Genomic DNA, 23,615 nt, shown 5'->3' with positions numbered 1-23,615 from the left:
TTCGCACACTTGCAAAAATTGCTATAACAAGCAAACGCGTACTCCGATCGCCATGAAATTTGGCACACAGAAAGGGAATCCAAAGGCGAATCCTAGCATCAAATTTGGTACAATGTTCAGCTACAAGTAAGTCACTCTGTAGAGAATTCAGCTACATACAAGTCACTCTGTAGAGAATTTTACTACAAACAAGTCAACGTGTAGAGAGTTCAGCAACCAAAAAACCACCCTGTAAAGAGTTCAGCTATACAAACAAGTTACTCTGTAGAGAGATTAGCTAGAAACAAGAGAGAGCTCACACTGTGAAAAAGAGGGATATAAGATGGTGTTTTCAGTGGCTTATTGAATACAAAAAAGCTTGGTATGACCTGTATACCTGTATGGGAATTAGTAAAACGCGGAATACGGAATAACGGAATTTCGGAATAACGAAATAAGCAAAACTTATCTTTTGCAGATTGTACAAATAGTTACATGCTCTATAGCAATCATACTTTATTTACACCTTGCAATAGCGCTGCATGGCACGCCACGGCGATGGATAGCTAAACAACAGCTGGGCGAGCATCAAATGGGACGAGCGAGCACGCAACCAATCACCCTAGAACGATATACCTTCGCTAAACTTACTTATCTATACTCCTTAGTTGATATAGCTACAAAACGCCAAGACCTAGTTCTATTCTTAGGTTAAACTAGCTGCCCTTCATGCGCATACGACCGAATTTATTAGAGTCACACTAGAGTTCAGTAGGAAAGTCCAGTGGTTGTGTGTCTTTAAATGGATTTCAAAACTCTTCAGGTTTGAATCAAGAGTGTAGATAAGTAAAGTTAGCGCAGGTAGATCGTGTTGTCCCATTTAATGCTCGCCAACTGTTGTTCTATCCATCGCCGTGGTGCGCCATGCAGAGCTGTTACAAGGTAAATAAAGTATAATTACTATAAAGCATATAACTATTTGTACAATCTGCAAAAGATAAGTTTTGCATATTTCGTTATTCCGCAATTCCGTTATTCCGTATTCCGCGTTTTACTAATTCCCAACCTGTATTATACTAACAATCCCACATAAGGCTTTAGTTAATGTGTTAAACATACTGAAACCATATATGTGATGGTATAGTGTGGGCATTATATCATACAGTACGATAGTACTGTATGGTAGGGACGACGAAGATGTGGGCGTGGTCTACGAAGATAAATCAAGCCAAAATCATCTTTGCAAATCCTTCACGGCCACTTGACAGTATTGGTCAGGTATAACCAAGCTCAAACATGCCTTCAGAACGACCAGAAGCATTTTCGATTAGGTGCTACGAAATTTAATTAAAAAATATTTTCGCGAATTTTCTACTGCCTCACTGCCTGCCTGCCTGTCTGCCTGATGCGTTCAGTCAAGCGTAGCGGAAAATTGGCTACAGCTACAGCCTTACTTCTTTGGTGGAAATGCTTCGAATTTCATGGAGATGAAACTTTTAGTATTTTAAATATCCTACAATGTATGCGCTATTGCTTACTGATTTTCCTTTGATCCTTCTTTATCATGGCCATTGCTCATCAGTAGGGCTTCCATATCAATAGGGCTTCCATAATCATTGTGAATACACGTGTTATCGCACCAAACTTTTAGAATACATTTGTGATTTGACGTTTGGTTTATACAGGACCTATCGTATGTCGTCGACAAGATACACGCGTAAGACATCTTGTTTAGTATTAGTGTGTTTGTTGTTTAGCAGCTAGGTTTAACTGCTTGCATTTCTAAACGCATTTCTTTGCGACTAACACATTCTTCGCTATTACAGTATTAACACTTCTTTATGTATCCTTGCATGTGCTTACTATTGTCTACACAAGTCAGCAAAACCATATACATACATGATTGGAATAGTCAAATAACTATCTAAAGCTGTTAACACTATTAAGTGTAAAATGCATATACAAAACTTCTAATTCAATGCATGAATAATAATGTATTAAGTGCATAATCTCATAGAAACCCTGCATATTATGTTTTGTCACAATTCCTTGTCAGTTGTCAGTCGCTCCAGCAGCATCGTCCTTATGTGCAACAATTACTTGTTGTGTTCCACCATATTCCCACTACAATGATCAATGTGTACTGTATAGCTAACCTATGACAGGTACAAAGAAAGCATAGCTTATTTGGTAACATCATTGTTAACAAAGTTATAGCTAACGAATGTGTAAAAGGTAGAGTAGGGCTTATCATACAGTACGATAGTAACTGTATAGTAGGGACCACAAAGCTAGGAGTAGGCATGGCCCACAAAATAATATCACCCAAACATAAGCTCGATTTTCCCTTACAACGATGAGGCAGTATTGGTGAGGTAAAACTAAACCCAAACAAGCTTTCAGATTGACCCGAAATGCTTTCAACAAGTTCTTGATTAAAATGCTGTGTAACGGGTTGAACATAGCTGACAACGAAGTGTAATGGTAACTTCATTTTTCACATGATAATTGATATAGCTGGGGCAAGTGGTGCCTTTTCAGATGCGGTATGCGTGGGGTCACCAGCTATAATAAAATTATTTACAAAAAAAGTTAACAAACAAGTACACGAAAAAATTTGGAATTTTCAACTAGAGTAGGGACGACAGTACATTGATAAAAAGTACTGAAACAAGTGCATAGGGGTAGTGAACAATACTAAAATACAGTTAAATAATAAGACGTGTTATATCCCTACTGTGCTTAAGACGCCATAATGGAAATTCACAGTAGGGATATAACACGTCTTATTATTTAACTGTATTTTAGTATTGTTCACTACCCCTATGCACTTGTTTCAGTACTTTTTATCAATGTACTGTCGTCCCTACTAGTTGAATATTCCAAATTTTTTCGTGTACTTGTCAGATATAAGCTATTTCAAGTATTGTGGTAAATAAACTGAAACCATACATGCAATAGTATAGTATGCATTATACTAAAGTATAAGATGAGTATAATACAAGATTTATATTAAGCTTATTTGTATTCAATAAGCCACTGGAAATACCATCTTATATCCCACCTCTTTCACAGTGTCAGCTAGAAGAAGTCACCCTGTAGAGATCTCAGCTGCAAAGAAACCCTGTAGAGAGATCAACTACAAACAAATCACCCTGCAGAGCATTCAGCTATAAACAAATCACCCTGTAGAAAGTTCAGGTGCAAGCAAATCATCCTATATAGAGTTCAGCTACAAAAAAAAATCACTCTGTAGAGCTGCAAAGAAACCATCCTAGATCCTGTAGAGAATTCAGCTACAAACAAGTCACCCTACAGTGATGAGATCAGTTTGAAACAAGAGATTTCAGCTACAAACAAATCACCCTGTAGAGAGTTCAGCTATGAACAGATCACCCTGTATAGAGTTCAGCTATACAGCAGAGAGATCAGGTCACCCTATAGAGAGATCAGCTAGAAGAATTCACCTTGTAGAGAGTTCAGCTACAAAGAACCCACTCTGTAGAGAGTTCAGCTAGAAACAAGTTACCCTATAGAGAGATCAGCTAGAAACAAGTCATCCTGTAGAGAATTCAAATCACCCTGTAGAGAGTTTAGCTACAAGCAAATCACCCTGTAGAGCGTTCAACTACAAACAAATCACACAGTAGAGAGATCAACAGAAACAAATCATCCTGTAGAGAGTTCAGCTATAAACAAATCACCCTGTAAAGAGATCAGCTAGAAGCAATTCACCCTCTAGAGAGAATCCTGTGTAGAGTTCAGCTACAAGAAAATCACCATGTAGAGAGTTCAGCTACATTTCAAGTCCCTTAGTAGAGAGATCAGTTGCAAACAAGTTATCCAGTAGGGAATAATAGACATGTAACAAATATATGTATATAATTTGTATAATTACTGATAAAATCAAAAACAGTTGAAGTATTAAAAATCTGCTTTGTCCTTTTATTCTTCCTGTGGTAAAGAAAAAGGAGAGGTTAAAAAAGCCCCAAAGCGGCCGGCTTTGGGGTATTTGGGGTATACAAATACAAAAAGAAATGATATCTAATCAAAAACAGCCAAGCTGTAAAAAAGGGTGCGGCCCCTAAAAGGCCATGGTGAAAAAAGATGTGAAATCCAAGGTGGTGGCCAAGAAATGGTTGTGATGGTAGGTTAATGGTAAAGATATTAGTAACAACAATTCATGTGAATTTGTGTTTCGGCACCAAATTCACCTGAATTGTTGTTATTAAAATTTTTACCGTTAACCTACCATCACAGCCATTTCTTGGCCGCCACCTTGGATTTCACATCTTTTTTCACCATGGTCTTTTAGGAGCCGCACCTTTTTTTACAGCTTGGCTTTTTTTGATTAGATATAATAGACGATATGCACACTTTATTACTCGAACGATAAATGATCAATTAAGCGTAGACGGCGCAAAACTCGACGGTAACTTAAAAGCGGAAGTCCCATACAAAAGTATGGGAAACAAATGCGGCTCGAGCAATAACTCACCACTCGAGCTAAGGGCAGGCCATCTCGCTTGCCACACACTTCTTTTGTACGGAAAGAAGTTTATGGCAAGTGAGATGGCCTGTCCTTAGTTCGAGTAATGAGTTATTGCTCGAGCCGCATTTGCTTCCATACTTTTGTATGGAACTTCCGCTTTTAAGTTACCGTCGAGTTTTGCGCCGTCTACGCTTAATTGATCATTTTTCGTTCGAGTAATAAAGTGTGCATATCGTCTATTGGTGGAGAGCAGCTATTGTCAGCAGGTAGTTACCTTTTTTTTAAGTCTTCAGCACTGCTTGAAGGTTCTTAGTTTACTAATTTGTTAAGGTGCTTTACTGTAGTTACACTGACAGTAAAATGCCAGTAACTTTAAGTATATGGAACATAATTGTTTTACTAAGTTTTAAACTCTCAGTAAAACATCAGTGGATGCGGGTTTACTGAAAAACTACTAAAATAACAAACAATTAACTGTTCCATATACTGGGGACATACCTCTCTAGTAAACTAAGAAACTTCAAGCAGTGCAGCTTACAGCTGGCCTGGCCCCCTCACTCTTTGGCCTGCTCCACCGCCCCTGGCATAGGCGGTGGAGACGGGGGGCCATGCCCCCCCCACTTTTATGGGTCACTGTTTGCAAGAAAAGATGGAGATACTCTAATAGAACAGTCAGGGTCTGGATACTCTAATAGAGCAGTCACAGTATTCAGAGAAGCAGTGCAGTAAGCTGCTTAGCTACGTATGTGCATTTATAAATAAGGAGATATAATTGGTGGAGAGCAGCTATTGTCAGCAGGTAGTGACTTACAGCAGGCCTGGCCCCCTCACTCTTTGGCCTGCTCCACCGCCCCTGATTATATGTATATCTAGTGCTGAGCGATCATGCACTGATGATTTGATTAATTTAAAGCTATAGTCACAATAATCTGTCTTCAATATGCATACCATGAATTTTGTGACCATTACAAGCACCAGAATCAACTCCTACCACTACTCCTTTTTCCCTTCAACAATTCAACAATGGAACAATCTTCTGGAATCTGTAATTAATTCATCAAGTGTAGAACATTTTAAATCCTTACTTAATTTATAACTATAATGTGCTTTTATACTCTATTTTGAGGTCTTGCACAGTAATAAAAATATAATAATAATAAGCATTATAGTAGACCAGAATTATACAGTAACATGCAAGATGTGACTTAGATGTCTTAAACTTCCAAAAAGAAACTCCTACAAATATTTGGATCTTATTTCAGCAGTGAACTGTATAAAGCCACTAAATCTTTTACCAGTAATGCTGACATTGAAGACTAACAAGCTTTTAAGAAAAATTCCATACTCTTATGGGGGACTCTTTATTATAATTTTGGCTGTTTCTAAATTTGATTTTGTGCTTATTCTGCTGACTTTGTTTTTTTAGTGAAGTAACTGCCTATAATACTAATTTTAAAAGTCAGTTTTCTATATTATCACTATATGCAAGTTATTGTAAAATAGTCATCATATGATCTTGAATATCTTAATTAGGCCAACATAATAAGATTCCTTGTTTCCCGTCACCTTGAAACCCATCAACTAGTGAGGGCGGGCGGTTATTATTATTAATAACTAAAATTTTATTATTTTGTTAACAACTACTGTCAAACATTAGAAAATGATACTTATAAAAAACTGCGGTAAAACACAAGTTAGTGTATCTACAATACAATACAATACACTGAAAAGTAATAATTTACAGCCAGTTTCAAATACATCTCTATAACACACCTTTTTACTTACACACAATAAACTACAGAATTCTCTCCTCAAGTTTAAGTATGTTCCTTAGTCTTGGGTTTCTTGATGGGTGTTTTCCCCTCTTCCTTACAGTCTGCACACATTGGAAGATTAACAACGTCTTCTGACATGACCTCTTTTGCACAGTAGCAACATATCAGTTCAAATCCACAAGAATATTAAACTGACATCATTTCTTCTGAGGTGCTGGGCGATATTAACTCTACAGCAAACTTAACTGGCGTAAATACCAAATTGTGAGCAAACTGGTATAACACACTGGTCAATTCCAGACACTATCAGAGCGTCTATCTTGTTCCCTACAAACGTTTTTAGTAACCTCGCTCTCTTTAATTCCTCTGTTACTTCAATATGGTATTGTCCAGCCTTTATACAAGAAAAGAACTCACTGAATGTCACGTTTTCTCCGTGGAAATCCACAATACTGAGTCCACGGAACTATCACCCTTCCTAATACAATTGTAACTTACACGTTTATGTACATTTGTACAGTTTCTTTATTATTATTATTATTATTTATTACAGGTAATTTATAAGGCTAAACAGCCTGTTACACCTGATCAACAGGTAAAAAAAGTACAAGTAGACTAATTACATACATTTATACATAGTGTTAGATGAATATTGGTCAATCAATTTCTTAAAATCATCAACTGATGCTGCACATGCTACTTCTTGTGTAAACAATAATAGTCTTACTAAACTATGGAAGGTAATCGATGCCAAAAATGAACTAAATAAATAAAAGCATATTGTAAAACCAGGAAAGCGGCGCGAAGCACCGCTTTACCGTTTATTAACCATATCCCAACAAAACACGAACTGGCCGCTTATAGATCTATGTAACGCGCTCCAGTTGTTTCTCTACGCATCTGTCTACAGCTCTTGAAAAGGTGAAGGGATTTCCAAGAATGCGAAGAATTAATGGCCTGCAGCTCAGCAGACTCCATGAGATCCCAAGATACAGCTCGAGACGCACTGCGCCTTCCGAGACGTTTACAAAGTGAGTGAAGGTGGTGAAGCTTCAGTATGTCCTGGCCAAAATGTAGGGCCAGGTAAATTTTTGCTTTGGGCGAGATCAAATTTGACGGGCCGGGGAGTCTGTTTTTTTTTGGGGGGGGGGGATGGGTTTTGTTACAGGCGCTTTGTTTGCATACATGCTGACATAAGGTCTGTTGTGTAAATATATTGGTACCTGCTCTATGTTCTCCACATTAACAAAATTAATAGTGCTCTGGCCCAGCATTCATGTATGTGGCATGCATTGTAAATCAATTCAGTACATGGTCTTGCACACATATTATATTGAAAGTTCTCCCATTAAGGAAGTTACATCTGCCAGATATCTAGAGGTCACCATCGACGATAATGATTTTTCAAGTCACTCTAGTGTTACTAGCATGCTAAGCACACTCAACTTACCTCCTTTACAACAAAGAAGAGAGAGATCTAAACTTATAATGATGTATAAAATTATTATTGATCTTGTTGGTATTCCCAAAGATTACTTTACCCCTAATGATTCACGCTTAAGAAAAGGATACTACAAGCAACTGATGACAAAAATTGACTCAAAGAAATTTTCCTTTCCCCCTCAGTGATTAAACTTTGGAATCCCCTCCCTACATAGTTAATTCTCCTTCCCTGGATAGTTTTTGTAATAACTTAAGTGATTATTATATCTGTGCATTATAATCATTTGTGATTTCTCCACAGTACTTATACAACCAAGTACTAAGAATAATAAGAAATGCAGTCGAGATTATGTCATAAATAATAATGTAATGTTTGAGAAAACTATGAGGCCTGGAGACATAAACTAACCGGGGATAGATTCGTCTGTGAATGAAGGCACAACCATATAATAATTATGCCTGTTCATGTTGATGACTTTAATGTACATGTAATTCTATATAATGTCCCATGCTTTAATTTCAGAATTTGCAAACATCTGAGTGATTGCAGGAGAGCCAGAGGCCACCTTACACGTAAACAACAATATTACAAGTATGTTTTAATGTTTGTATTTTTAAGTCCAGCATATGTGCCCCAGGCGTCATTGACAGAACAACCAGCTGATACCAGCTTGCTCATGAACAACAAGGTAAAGAGTAGCTATATTTCAATGTTTTACTTTTATTATACATCTTCATTCTTCACCTGGCTTGCTAGCTGGAATTTTTTCCACCTTTAGTTACTAATAATATAGTCTGTTGCCTTTGGACCTTATCCGCAATGATGTCAGACATGTAAAAATGGCCATGATAGTTGTGGGACTTTCGTAAAATTTGTATGGGAGGATTTTTGAACAATGATATCTCAGCCAAGATAGAAGATATCGAACTCTAACCTGCAGGTATGGTTGTAAGGTAACTGAGCGAATAACAGTCTAGCATTAGTTTGAAAACCACCCAAAAATTGCTTCTACGTATTTATTGTAATGTATTATATCCATCCATACCTGAGGGTTAGAGCCTGATATCTTCTTTCTTGACTAAGATATGATCGTTAAAAAATTCTGAGGTATGCACTGAGATTTGGGTGCTCCACTAGCGTATTACAGTAAGTTAAGTAAATGTGTAGCAATCCAGGCTGGTCCCCTGAACATATCAGGTATTCTCTCTGTCCAGTAATAATACTGAAATGATGTGGGTATGCAGCTACATGCTTCTTGTTTGTTTGTTTTTTTAAACTGAACATGCGATTGGTTAGTAAAAAGTGCATGAACTGCTAATTTTTACTGATTGCAGTGCTAAACAGATTGCAGTGATTGTCACTGCATGCATTGGGCGGCTCTACTCAAGATTGTTGCATTTAAAAGAGTTTGTAACAGTGGCGTACATTGAATGGATGTTGATAATGCCAATACAGAGTCCACTATTAGCACCTGAATTTATTAAGATACAATGTGACACGAGGGAAACCGACTGTAAACTCATTAAAATGGAATCAGCCTAGGGTATGATTTGGGAGTGGAATGGGATCTGTGATGTGGACTATTAACACAGTTGAATGAATCGCAGTGGTTGGAATTTTGCTTCAGGTACGTTCAGTAAGTGTAGTGTAGTGTGGTGCAAGACTTCCTGGAGCAGTGTGGAGTGGGTAATCATGAGAGACAATGCCTACATAAACGTGGTTTGACTGATCACGTTGACATAGAATCCTTCAAACTTCTCTCCAAGGGGAGTAGAAAATACTGCCATCTATACAGCGTTGTTAGTTTGCCAGCTGTCATCAGTCAGCACATAGCCTGCAAACATGATGTAACTGATCCGCATGGGACTGAGGATACGAGCAAATATTGAACGTGCAATACTTTTGCCCCTTTTCTGTTACACCTGGTGATCTGATCGTTTTGTTCAATTTTTGGAAAAGGTCTTCCCTTTCAAGGGGGAGACCAGTCACTGAAGTCTTTATTTCTTGTTATGTTTTACCCATTGTTACCAATTGTTAGGTGTTAGATAACAACGGCTAATCTATAGCAATGTATAACTCCTATTGTAGTGTGATCTGTGCAGTAAGTATAGTGTAGTGTGATATGTACAGTAAGTGTAGTGTAGTGTGATACGTACAGTAAGTGTAGTGTAGTGTGATACGTACAGTAAGTGTAGTGTAGTGTGATACGTACAGTAAGTGTAGTGTAGTGTGATACGTACAGTAAGTGTAGTGTAGTGTGATACGTACAGTAAGTGTAGTGTAGTGTGATACGTACAGTAAGTGTAGTGTAGTGTGATACGTACAGTAAGTGTAGTGTAGTGTGATACGTACAGTAAGTGTAGTGTAGTGTGATACCTACAGTAAGTGTAGTGTAGTGTGATACGTACAGTAAGTGTAATGTAGTGTGATACGTACAGTAAGTGTAGTGTAGTGTGATATGTACAGTAAGTGTAGTGTAGTGTGATATGTACAGTAAGTGTAATCTAATCCAAAACAGCCAAGCTGTAAAAAAAGAGTGCGGCCCTGAGAAAGGTTATGGTGAAAAAAGATGTGAAATCCAAGGTGGCGGCCAAGAAATGGCTGTGATGGTAGGTTAATGGTAAAAATTTTAATAACGACAATTCAAGTGAATTTTGTGCCAAGACCAAGCGGCACCAAATTCACCTGAATTGTTGTTATTAAAATTTTTACCATTAACCTACCATCACAGCCATTTCTTGGCCGCCACCTTGGATTTCACATCTTTTTTCACCATAACCTTTCTCAGGGCCGCACTCTTTTTTTACAGCTTGGCTGTTTTGGATTAGATTTCACTTCTTTTTGTATTTGTATACCCCAAAGCCGGCCTATGGCCGGCTTTAGGGCTTTTTAACCTGTCATTTTTTCTTTACTACAGGAAGAAGAAAAGATGAAGCAGGGTGATTTCTTTGTAGCTGACCTCTCTGCAAGGTGATCCTTCTAGCTGATCTCTCTACCGGATGACTTGTTTGTAGCTGAACTCTCTACAGGGTGATTTGTTTGTAGCTGAACTCTCTACAAGGTAATTTCTTCTAGCTGATCTTTCTATAGGGTGATTTGTTTGTAGCTGAATTCTCTACAGGGCGATTTGTTTACAGCTAAACTACTGAACTCTCTACAATGTTACTTCTTCTAGCTGAACTCTCTACGGGTGGCTTGTTTCTAGCTGAACTCTCTACAGGGTGATTTGTTTCTAGCTGAACTCTCTACAAGGTAACTTCTTCTAGCTGATCTTTCTACAGGGTGATTTGTTTGCAGCTGAACTCTCTACATGGTAGTTTCTTTGTAGCTGAACTCTCTACAATGTGACTTCTTCTAGCTGAATTCTCTACAGGGCAATTTGTTTGCAGCTGAACTCTCTACATGGTAGTTTCTTTGTAGCTGCACTCTCTACAATGTAACTTCTTCTAGCTGAACTCTCTACAGGGTGACTTGTTTCTAGCTGAACTCTCTACAGGGTGATTTGTTTGCAGCTAAACTGCTGAACTCTCTACAATGTAACTTCTTCTAGCTGAACTCTCTACGGGTGGATTGTTTCTAGCTGAACTCTCTACAAGGTAACTTCTTCTAGCTGATCTTTCTACAGGGTGATTTGTTTCTAGCTGAATTCTCTACAGGGAAATTTGTTTACAGCTGAACTCTCTACATGGTAGTTTCTTTGTAGCTGAACTCTCTACAATGTGACTTCTTCTAGCTGAACTCTCTACAGGGTGACTTGTTTCTAGCTGATCTCTCTACAGTGTAACTTGTTTCTAGCTGAACTCTCTACAGGGTGATTTGTTTGTAACTGAATTCTCTACAGGGTAACTTCTTCTAGCTGATCTTTCTACAGAGTGATTTGTTTGTCTCTACAGGGCAATTTGTTTGCAGCTGAACTCTCTACATGGTAGTTTCTTTGTAGCTGAACTCTCTACAATGTAACTTCTTCTAGCTGAACTCTCTACAGGGTGACTTGTTTCTAGCTGAACTCTCAACAGGGTGATTTGTTTGTAGCTGAACTCTCTACAAGGAAACTTCTTCTAGCTGATCTTTCTACAGGGTGATTTGTTTGTCTCTACAGGGCAATTTCTTTGCAGCTGAACTCTCTACATTGTAGTTTCATTGTAGCTGAACTCTCTACAATGTAACTTCTTCTAGCTGAGCTCTCTACAGGGTAACTTGTTTCTAGCTGAACTCTCTACAGGGGGAATTTGTTTGTAGCTGAACTCTCTACAAGGTAACTTCTTCTAGCTGATCTTTCTACAGGATGATTTGTTTGTAGCTGAATTCTCTACAGGGCAATTTGTTTGCAGCTGAACTCTCTACATGGTAGTTTCTTCTAGCTGAACTCTCTACAGGGTGACTTGTTTCTAGCTGAACCCTCTACAGGGTGATTCGTTTGTAGCTGAACTCTCTACAAGGTAACTTCTTCTAGCTGATCTTTCTACAGGGTGATTTGTTTGTAGCTAAATTCTCTACAGGGCAATTTGTTTGCAGCTGAACTCTCTACATGGTAGTTTCTTTGTAGCTGAACTCTCTACAATGTGACTTCTTCTAGCTGAACTCTCTACAGGGTGACTTGTTTCTAGCTGATCTCTCTACAGGGTGACTTGTTTCTAGCTGAACTCTCTACAGGGTGATTTGTTTGTAGCTGAACTCTCTACAAGGTAACTTCTTCTAGCTGATCTTTTTACAGGGTGATTTGTTTGTAGCTGAATTCTCTACAGGGCGATTTGTTTGCAGCTGAACTCTCTATATGGTAGTTTCTTTGTAGCTGAACTCTCTACAGGGTGATTTGTTTGTAGCTGAACTCTCTACAAGGTAACTTCTTCTAGCTGATCTTTCTACAGGGTGATTTGTTTGTAGCTGAATTCTCTACAGGGCGATTTATTTGCAGCTGAACTCTCTACATGGTAGTTTCTTTGTAGCTGAACTCTGTACAACATAACTTCTTCTAGCTGAACTCTCTACAGGATGACTTGTTTCTAGCTGATCTCTCTACAGGGTGACTTGTTTGTAGCTGAACTTTCTACAGGGTGATTTGTTTGTAGCTGAACTCTCTACAAGGGAACTTCTTCTAGCTGATCTTTCTACAGGGTGATTTGTTTGTAGTTGAATTCTCTACAGGTGATTTGTTTGCAGCTGAACTTTTTTACATGGTGGTTTCTTTGTAGCTGAACTCTCTACAAAGTGACTTCTTCTAACTGATCTATCTACAGGATGACTTGTTTCTAACTGAACTCTCTACAGTGTGATCTGTTAATAGCGGAACTTTCTACTGGGTGATTTGTTTGCAGCTAAATGCTTTGCATGATTGTTTCTTTGAAACTGAACTCTCTACAAGGTGACTTCTTGTAGCTGATCTCTCTACAGGATGACTTGTTTCTAACTGAACTCTCTACAGTGTGATCTGTTCATAGCGGAACTTTTTACTGGGTGATTTGTTTGTAGCTAAACTCTTTGCATGATTGTTTCTTTGTAACTGAACTCTCTACAAGGTAACTTCTTCTAGCTGATCTCTCTACAGGGCAATTTGTTTGTAGCTGAATTCTCTAAAGGTGAGCTGAACTCTCTACATGATAGCTTATTTGTAGCTGAACTCTCTATTAGGTACCTTCTTCTAGCTGATCTGACTACAGGGTGACTTGTTTGTAGCTGAATTCCCTACAGAATAGCTTACAATGTAATATAACTGAGTAAATTATAAATGCAGCTGAATGCTTTATTAGGGTGACTGTTCTATTAGAGTATCTCGATCTCGCATTTGCTGCACCTAGTTGCCTTTCGAATCATAACTCAGTGATTTGTAATCTGATTCTTCTGTACTACTGCAAGTACTTTCTATGATGATTATTCCAGCTACATACTGATTTTCAGCTCGTTGCTCTAAGCGGTTTGCCTGGTACACACGAAAACTAATAGTTTTTTTATTCATAAAAATCGATCGCGTAATTTTGACACAGGTTGGGTTTCGTGTCATATCTCCGTGGTCTTTATCCCGATTCGTTTCAAACCACAAAAAGGCACTCCTACGATGGTTGCTCCATCTACATATCAATTTTAACTGATTCCTCCAAGGCGTTTACCCTGTAGGCGTGACAGACCTTCGACCTTATTTTACGCAAATAATCGGTCATAACTCCGTAAATCTTCATCGGATTCCTACCAAAGTTGGTACGGAGATTCGCCTTAATGAGCCCTTTAAGTGTGCCAAATTTCAGCCAAATCCGAGCACGCATTCGTGTTTTATGGCGAATTTTGCGAAGTGTGCGAAATGAAGAAGATGAAGAAGAAAAAAACTAAGAAATTAAAACGAAATTTTGTTCGCTCGTATCTCGGAAATGGCTGGAGCGATTTTCTTCAAATTTGGTATGTAGACTACCCTAACTGGGCGGCACGTCTCTAGCAAATTTGGTTCCAATCGGATAAGGGATCACAGAGCTACATAGGTGTGAAAATTGCGTTTTCTTTCTTCCTGTTAATAATTATACTCACGGTGTGGCGCGCCGTCTTCTTGGGCCGCACGACACACTATCGTGTGTCTTGATGTAGTGTGATATGTACAGTAAGTGTAGTATAGTGTGATATGTACAGTAAGTGTAATGTAGTGTGATATGTACAGTAAGTGTAATGTAGTGTGATATGTACAGTAAGTGTAGTGTAGTGTGATATGTACAGTAAGTGTAATGTAGTGTGATATGTACAGTAAGTGTAGTGTAGTGTGATACGTACAGTAAGTGTGGTGTAGTGTGATACGTACAGTAAGTGTAGTGTAGTGTGATATGTACAGTATGTATAGTGTAGTGTGATATGTACAGTAAGAGTAGTGTAGTGTGATATGTACAGTAAGTGTAGTGTAGTGTGATATGTACAGTAAGTGTAATGTAGTGTGATACGTACAGTAAGTGTAATGTAGTGTGATACGTACAGTAAGTGTAGTGTAGTGTGATACGTACAGTAAGTGTAGTGTAGTGTGATACGTACAGTAAGTGTAGTGTAGTGTGATATGTACAGTATGTATAGTGTAGTGTGATATGTACAGTAAGTGTAGTGTAGTGTGATATGTACAGTAAGTGTAGTGTAGTGTGATATGTACAGTATGTGTAGTGTAGTGTGATATGTACAGTAAGTGTAGTGTAGTGTAGTGTGATACGTACAGTAAGTGTAGTGTAGTGTGATATGTACAGTAAGTGTAGTGTAGTGTGATACGTACAGTAAGTGTAGTGTAGTGTGATACGTACAGTAAGTGTAGTGTAGTGTGATATGTACAGTATGTATAGTGTAGTGTGATATGTACAGTAAGTGTAGTGTAGTGTGAAATGTACAGTATGTGTAGTGTAGTGTGATACGTACAGTAAGTGTAGTGTAGTGTGATACGTACAGTAAGTGTAGTGTAGTGTGATACGTACTAGAAGTGTAGTGTAGTGTGATACGTACAGTAAGTGTAATTGGGGCGAGCCTGAGCGAGCCCCACACTAGCGAGTCAACGGTGTAATGGACCCGTTTACAAAAAATTACGATAAGAAACGGAGTCAATGTGTAATGGACCCGTAATACGACAATAAATTACGATATAAAGCGGATACCTTACACTTGCTCCAGCGTAATGATTCATATCACGATAAATCAACGGCGTAGATTACTGCCTTCCCATATTTGGCGATGTGTAATGGACCATATAACGGGATTTACCGGCGTAGATTATTGCTTTCCCATATTTGGCGATGTGTAATGGACCATATCACGGGATTTACCGGCCTAGATTACTGCTTTCCCATATTTGGCGATGTGTAATGGACCATATCACGGCATTTACCGGCGTAGATTACTGCCCTCGTTACTGCCCAGCCACGTGCAATGGATGCAGATGAACGCCTTCGACGCAGGAGAGAGCAGTACAGGCGCAGAAAAGATAGAGAAACCCCTGAAGATGCGGAAAGAAGAAGGTGTAGAGACAGGGAGTATATGAGACGGCGAAGAGCAGGGATGACAGCGGAGCAGAGGAGAATTGAAAGAACTAGAAATGCACTGCCCTCCCCACAAAGATCCTACAGTTGACTTATCAATAAAAAGCATCAAGCTTGTACTGATACAGGTAAAATCCATGAGCAATATGAACTATTCATACAACTCGTAAGGTCTATAGTAGTTTGCACTGCCATCAATACTTCAAAGTCATCAGGCTCGCCCCACGATGCTGTTTGCATCTGTCTAGTGTAGTGTGATATGTACAGTAAGTGTAATGTAGTGTGATATGTACAGTATGTGTAGTGTAGTGTGATATGTACAGTAAGTGTAATGTAGTGTGATAGGTACAGTAAGTGTAGTGTAGTGTGATATGTACAGTAAGTGTAATGTAGTGTGATGCGTACAGTAAGTGTAGTGTAGTGTGATATGTACAGTAAGTGTAATGTAGTGTGATAGGTACAGTAAGTGTAGTGTAGTGTGATACGTACAGTAAGTGTAGTGTAGTGTGATACGTACAGTAAGTGTAGTGTAGTGTGATACGTACAGTAAGTGTAGTGTAGTGTGATATGTACAGTATGTGTAGTGTAGTGTGATACGTACAGTAAGTGTAGTGTAGTGTGATACGTACAGTAAGTGTAGTGTAGTGTGATACGTACAGTAAGTGTAGTGTAGTGTGATACGTACAGTAAGTGTAGTGTAGTACGTACAGTAAGTGTAGTGTAGTGTGATACGTACAGTAAGTGTAGTGTAGTGTGATACGTACAGTAAGTGTAGTGTAGTGTGATAAGTACAGTAAGTGTAGTGTAGTGTGATACGTACAGTAAGTGTAGTGTAGTGTGATACGTACAGTAAGTGTAGTGTAGTGTGATACGTACAGTAAGTGTAGTGTAGTGTGATATGTACAGTAAGTGTAGTGTAGTGTGATAGGTACAGTAAGTGTAATGTAGTGTGATATGTACAGTAAGTGTAATGTAGTGTGATATGTACAGTAAGTGTAATGTAGTGTGATATGTACAGTAAGTGTAATGTAGTGTGATGCGTACAGTAAGTGTAGTGTAGTGTGATATGTACAGTAAGTGTAGTGTAGTGTGATATGTACAGTAAGTGTAATGTGTGATACGTACAGTAAGTGTAATGTAGTGTGATACGTACAGTAAGTGTAGTATAGTGTAGTGTGATACGTACAGTATGATAGCAGGTCTCCTCATGTTCATGTTTACATACTTAGGCACCAGACATTTACGTTACCTCTGTTATTTTGTAGTACACAGGTTTTAGGTGTATTTTATTTAGTGCCCGTGTTTTAGTGTAATGCTCTGTGTAGTTTACTGCTCTATCTAGTGTACGTGTGCATGTGTGTGGTGTAATGCAATGTAATGTGTATGTGTGTGTAGTGTAGGTTGATGTGCGTTAATCGGATGGCTGCAGGTTCGAGGCTGCCTAGGTCCAGTAATGGATTTTTTCTCCTTTCTCCATCTTTTCAAACACACTTTGTGTAACAACTTTAAACAGGCTGTAAGACCAGGTGTCCTACAGACTTTCAGCACTAGTACTGTAAAGCCTTAATAAATAAATAAATATATGTTATTAAAGTGGTTACCAGCTGATGAGTCCTGCCACTTAAAATAATAAGGATGAAAAGTCTTTCAGTAAGACTTCCTGGTTGAGGACAGTATCTCTCAAGAATAGGACTGTAAGTTAGCTACACCATTTACATGGAGTTGTGTACCGAACTCATCTTTCAGCGATTATGGCAATCGTACATGCTGAGGTGGCTGAGTCTGTCTGTGATCACATGATCTTCAGTAGCATTCATTCTCCTACCCATCCCACTTAGGAGGAGCTACATTTCTACCTTCTAACTATATCACCTGACTGCAGACAATCCAGTGACAACTACCATACAGTGGTTACATGCCAAATGGGATAATTAATTTTATAAAATGTATTTGTGAATAGCTACACGTTCCTTGTAACTGGCATACTATAGTACTGTTGTCATTTCCTACAGGTTGGCAGCATCAAACAAGACCTATCTACGACGTACTCCATTGAATAACATGTGTCAAACAAATACTCAAATTACTGCACACCATGATAAACCATTACATCACCCCATAATGCAAACCACAATGAAGATGGCACCCCTCTCACTAGGGTCCATATCCAATACTGTTCAGTAGCAGCTTTGACAGTCACAATATAGCTGCGTAAGCAAATTCCCTCCTTATAGGGATGTACATGCATACATAGTATTAGTATGTCACTATGGCTTCCATGAATACAAACTGCTACAAAACTTAAACAGACACTATTTCCAAACAGATCAAAAGAGCACTATGTTGAAGACGCTTGGTATAAACCTCAGTAATATCTCTAATTAGGCATGTACAAATTGTGGCATGATTACTAATATCTGTCTACAATAATGATCAAAAATTGTGTGCATGTGTGTGTTATGTGTGTGTTATGTGTGTATGTATGTCATGTAGTTTGCTTAATAGTCAACTAAATTAGGTATATTGTATACCAAATAATTATTGTTCAATTATTTTTACACAGGATGAAGAGGAATATGGCATAGACTGGGAAGGTCCTCATGTACTTGACAATGATGATGTAAACTTAGTGCAAGTTCCTCGTATTCCTTGCCCACTATCTGATGAAGCCTACTATCTGTTACTTTCCTCGATAAATTCACTTGCTGAGTCTGAGGTGTATGCTGAGGATTTGTATGTCAGAGTTCTACAATTTGTTACAATGTACCAAATTGTGTAGTTAGGTATTATGTGTACTGCATGGTTGTTCTGAAATCATTAAGTTAAAAAACACTATTGATATTATGCCATGCCAAGCATGATACTTTAAAGTGCTAATATCTAATTATAAAGTCAACCAACTCTCCGCTGCATGTGATGTTCGTAATATGTGACCGGGCCTGCAAAAACAGGGCATGTGGGCACAAACTACACCCTGTCACACTAAAGATTGTAACTCAGTACAGAAACAGAATATTTGCATTCTGTAACTTGCGTCATAAAGCCAATTACATTCTTACTAAGTGCTAAAAGTTTCATTGCCATAGCATTTTGGTATAAAACGTTATGAGTCAAGGAAGTTTGAAAGAGTAGGCAAAACGCATGTGCCCACATGCCCTATTTTCGCAGGCCCAGTCACATATACATTTGTACATGCTGGAGTAGCTATTAAGCAATTTGTATAATATTATATTGTAGCAATGAAATCTGTAGCTTTATGTTGTAGGAGATAAGAAATAAAGTTTATTGAAATCACCTTATAGCCCTATGTAACCTGTACCAATTAAAACACTTTATGGCTGCTTTAACAGATACCTGCTCTTTACTTGTGGCTGCAAAAGAATTCAGCTATATATATGTGCATATTTGGAAAGCACTATATTGTTACCCTCCAGGCACAAAATTACATACAAACTTTTTTTTTGAAAAGCTGATGCTTGATTGTGTATGGAGTTTGACAGTATGATGAATTAGCACTGTAATTTTTTATTGGCAACTATGTGTCTATAGATACTGTGCTTTAAGTAAAGTACAGCAGCTTTACTGATATAATCTAACTAGGACACTTAATTTTGTAAAATATAGTTGCAAAATACTTGTGCTGTATAATTCAAAATACACGTACTGTGCGTGTACTCATAGTGTGCCAGTAGACAGTACAATGGACTTTTGTTTCAGTATATAGAATACATTTTGAATGGGTATTAGACATTTCAGAGCCAAGTTTAAAGCTTAGCATTCTACAAAGTTAAGTATACTGAAATAGTGTAATTAGCCATATAGCAATAGAAAATTTTTCACATAAAACATGGACACATACCAGTCACAGTATATTACTCTACATAACATACCAGTCCTGCACCGTACAGCTATGGCAGGTACCAGTGCTAAGATAAAAATACCTTCACAAGATATATAGCAATTATGTTTCAGTCACGTTTTGCCATTAAAAATATCTTATAGGCATGCAGTGTAGATAAAATTATATATATGTATATATACATTTGTTAGTATTGAACACAGTTACATGGAATATATCAATGGTAGTGCCAGAACAATTGTGTGACAGGTTCAGAGGATCACCATATTTAAGAAACAAAATGATTACACACGTAAGGTTCGTGCATGTGAAGTTTACATATACATCCTATGCACAAAGTCTTCATAGTGCTTGTCTTCAAATTATGTAATGTTGCTGCAGTTGGTTATCAAGATGCACAATTAGCCATATGGCAAGCCACTACAAGTAATATTAATATTGCAAACCTGCAGAAAATTGGCTGAAGTTAATGGTTTTGCAATGATGTTTAACTGAACAAGTTGCCCTCAACATTGCACAGCTAACCACTATAAATTGTTAGGCAGATTTGTGCACAAATTTAGTTTTATGTACTAGCATGAAAGAATTACAGTGTTTCATTTAGTAAGTGTTTAGCAGTAAAGCCACCTCCATGCAACTTTGACCTTTGCACATTAATTAATTAATACAGAATGATGTTTAGAAATTGTAAACAATTGCAATCAGTGTGGGTATTGAAATGAAGGGCACACTACAAGGAGCAATTTAACGTTTGGATCGGATCTGTATCTTGTTCTGTTCAAAAGTTATGCTTACTTTTCCATGTTCAATTATCATACTAAACAAAATGGTACCATTCTACAAGTGATAACGTAGGTTATCATTGCATTCTCCACCACACTGGCATAGGGCAGCACATTGTAGAGCTGTTTTTATTCACTTGAACTGTCTTCTGCACCTTTTCTTGCATCCACAACTCAGTAGCTCCTTGGATGAACTGCTGGCTACTGGAAAAGTTGTCCATAATGGCTTCTAGTTATCTAGATCGGTGACCATCTCATATAGGCAAACTTTGTGAAGCATGCAACATCATGATGCAATGTCATGTACCTTTTTAATGCATATTTCAATTCTGTAGTTATTCTTACCATCTCTGGACCAGTCACCATCCAACATCTGAGAGCTTCAGAATTTTATCTAAAACCAATAGTTCCACTGTCACACTTTGTACAGCAGCATTGTGTTGCTCATGAGCCTGGTCAATTGCCAATGAAAATATATACTCACTTGGTTTTGTGGACTGCAAAATAGCAGTTGCAGGATGTGTCATGTTGAGATTAACCATTCTTGAATATGAACATAGTTGGTAGCTATGTTTCAAACCAAAGAACCATAGTGTAGGGATTCTATATACAGAGAGATATCTGCTGTATAAAGAGACTTACATAATCAAGACAAGGAGTTCCAAATACAGTACTGTATACACCAGAACTGAAATTGAGGACTTCCTTGTCCACCACACTTCAAATGATTCTTGCTGCTCTGTTGACTCCAGTGACTCAACGTATAAGCTGTGAGACTTCTTCAACAAGATATACAATTAAGCTGTTAGCAGTAACTTGGTGTGTATAGTCTGGTCCATGTATATAACATGTGAAACTTTTATGAAGGAATCAGCTATTCACTGTGAAAAAAGCTCAGAATAATAAGGTCTATAACAGTCTTATTATGTTAGTATTAGAATGAAATAGTACAGCATATATTAATAGATTAGGACTTTACTATAACAAGTTTATTGAATACATTTAAGACAGTCATATATTAGAGATTAAATCACTAGTATAGTGCAGTGTATTATCAGACTATACTAAGCCTATTTCAACCATATATTGGCTACTATACTACTGTACTTTTTTACTTTCCTATAATCTGTGGCTACCTTAATTAAATATTTCTATAATTATATTTGTAATGAATTAAATTCTGTAAATATATTAAAACCACAATAGGTACAGCTAGTAAATCAATGTCTCCTTGGCCGGCCATGACAGTATCAAATCAATTTCGTCATTTATCAGTCTTTATCCAACTGCAGCAGGTACGACAGTAAATACAATTCACAAGTTCCATTACAAATTATCTGTATTATCATCACTATGTAGAACTCTGTGACAATCTGTTAGTTGGCTTGGTAGAACTGTCCCACAGCTCTAATACAAAGATGGTAAATATATTGTGTATTCTGGACAATTGTTGGACTTACAGTTTGTAACAATAAGAATCTCATAAAACCGAGACCTTGTCTGGAAACCTAGTATTACCATGTAGAATGGCAGCTAGGTCCCACAACTCTATTAACGATGGTAAATATAATGCGTATACTGAACAATCATTGTACTTACGTATACAGTTTGTAACAATCTTTTAAAACTGAGGCCAAGTCTGGGACCGACAATCCATGTACAACTAAAACAAGTCTGATAAGACCAGGTCTCACAACCCTAAATGGAGGCAAACATAATTCATATTCTGGATTATTTGGTGTACTTACAGTTGTTATCAGTGAGTCTAACCAGACATGAAATAGCCACTTAGTATGTGACTTTGTTGGGCTAACGTGTTATGTAAGCTCACAAGAAGCATCTGATACACTGATAACCAAGTCCAAGAATCTTGTAATCACTAAGTACAACTGAAACAAGACTAAATATAATATAATTTGCATACTCTCAGTGAACTTACTTTTGTTAGCAATACGAGCATGGTCAGTGAAATAAGGACAAATAAGGACAAACAAGATGGAACAGGTTCTTGAAAGCACTCAACTTATTTACAGTGCCAGACGAGGTAGCAGCCGTCAGCTGTTGATAAAAAGTATGAAGAAATGAGACCGGTTCCCAGAAGAAATGAGACCAGTTTCCACAAACCTAAACGAAGGTAAATATAAATTGTATACTGGACACTCTCAGTATACTTACTTACAGATGTTAGCAATAAGAAGAATTTCCTAGAACTGAGACCAAGTCTGTAATTCCTACCCTATTAAAAAGAAAATGAATAAAAACACAATCAGGCTTAATGCACTTACAGCTGTAAGTATAATTAGAAGATGACGTTGAACAACTCCGTGAAAAAAGAACAAAACTGTCCACATGTGGTCGCTACCAGATTCTTTAAAGGAAGCAGCTGCCATTGAAGGAAACTAACACTGCAGATGTTGTACACTGACAGCCTGTAGAACTAAGAGGTTCGACAAGAAACTGTACCACTGAAGAGATAATATACAAAATCATAAGAGCAGACCATGCATACTCTTACCGTTGATGGCTGATGAACTGTGTCCACTCGTCATCCGCCATAAGCTGAGATAACAGGATATAAAACATGTAATACTTACACAGCAACACCAAAGTTGAATCATTTACAGGTCATTGTCATACAATACACAATAAACAATTTAATACGGCTAAACCTATCGTACAAGCTATCATTTTAGTCTAATACTTACTCATCTAGAGCTGTTTTTGATTGCTGCCATCGAAGGAATTGTCCACTTGGCCGTGCCACTTCTCCACTGGCCGAGCCACTGGCTACAGCCAGCAGGGATGTACAGTTGTGGTCCATAACTATCATCGTGGCTCATTGGACGATGGCGCCGATAGCGCACACTCTCTCCGCGAGATACACCGTCATATCACTCACATTTACAACCTCTGATACAACAATAGCGACAAAGATGGCGACTTAATTGCATCTAATACGCATGCGCACACCACTGACCCTTTCAATTTTAAACAAGCATTACTACGAACTTTTGCAGGTGTGCTAACTGTGCAAGAAAATCTAGATTTGTATGACTCTTAGATTGAATAATCAATTTTTCTGGTATTATATGCTTTGCTATATGAAAATGTGTGCGTATGAAATTATCACAACAAACTGAAGCTAGTTAGCTAGCTATAGTGATTAACAGAAGTGTAGCTACTTATTGTAAAATCATCATGACTTTGTTTGGTACAGTAAAAAAAATCTTAAGTCACATGAGATGGTGAAGCTAAAAATAATGAGATCTGATGGTGAAGCTAAAAAAGTTGTCACGTTT

The sequence above is a fragment of the Dysidea avara genome, chromosome 5 (genome assembly GCF_963678975.1).
Source record: "Dysidea avara chromosome 5, odDysAvar1.4, whole genome shotgun sequence".
NCBI lineage: Eukaryota > Metazoa > Porifera > Demospongiae > Dictyoceratida > Dysideidae > Dysidea > Dysidea avara.
This window is presented reverse-complemented; position numbering follows the sequence as displayed.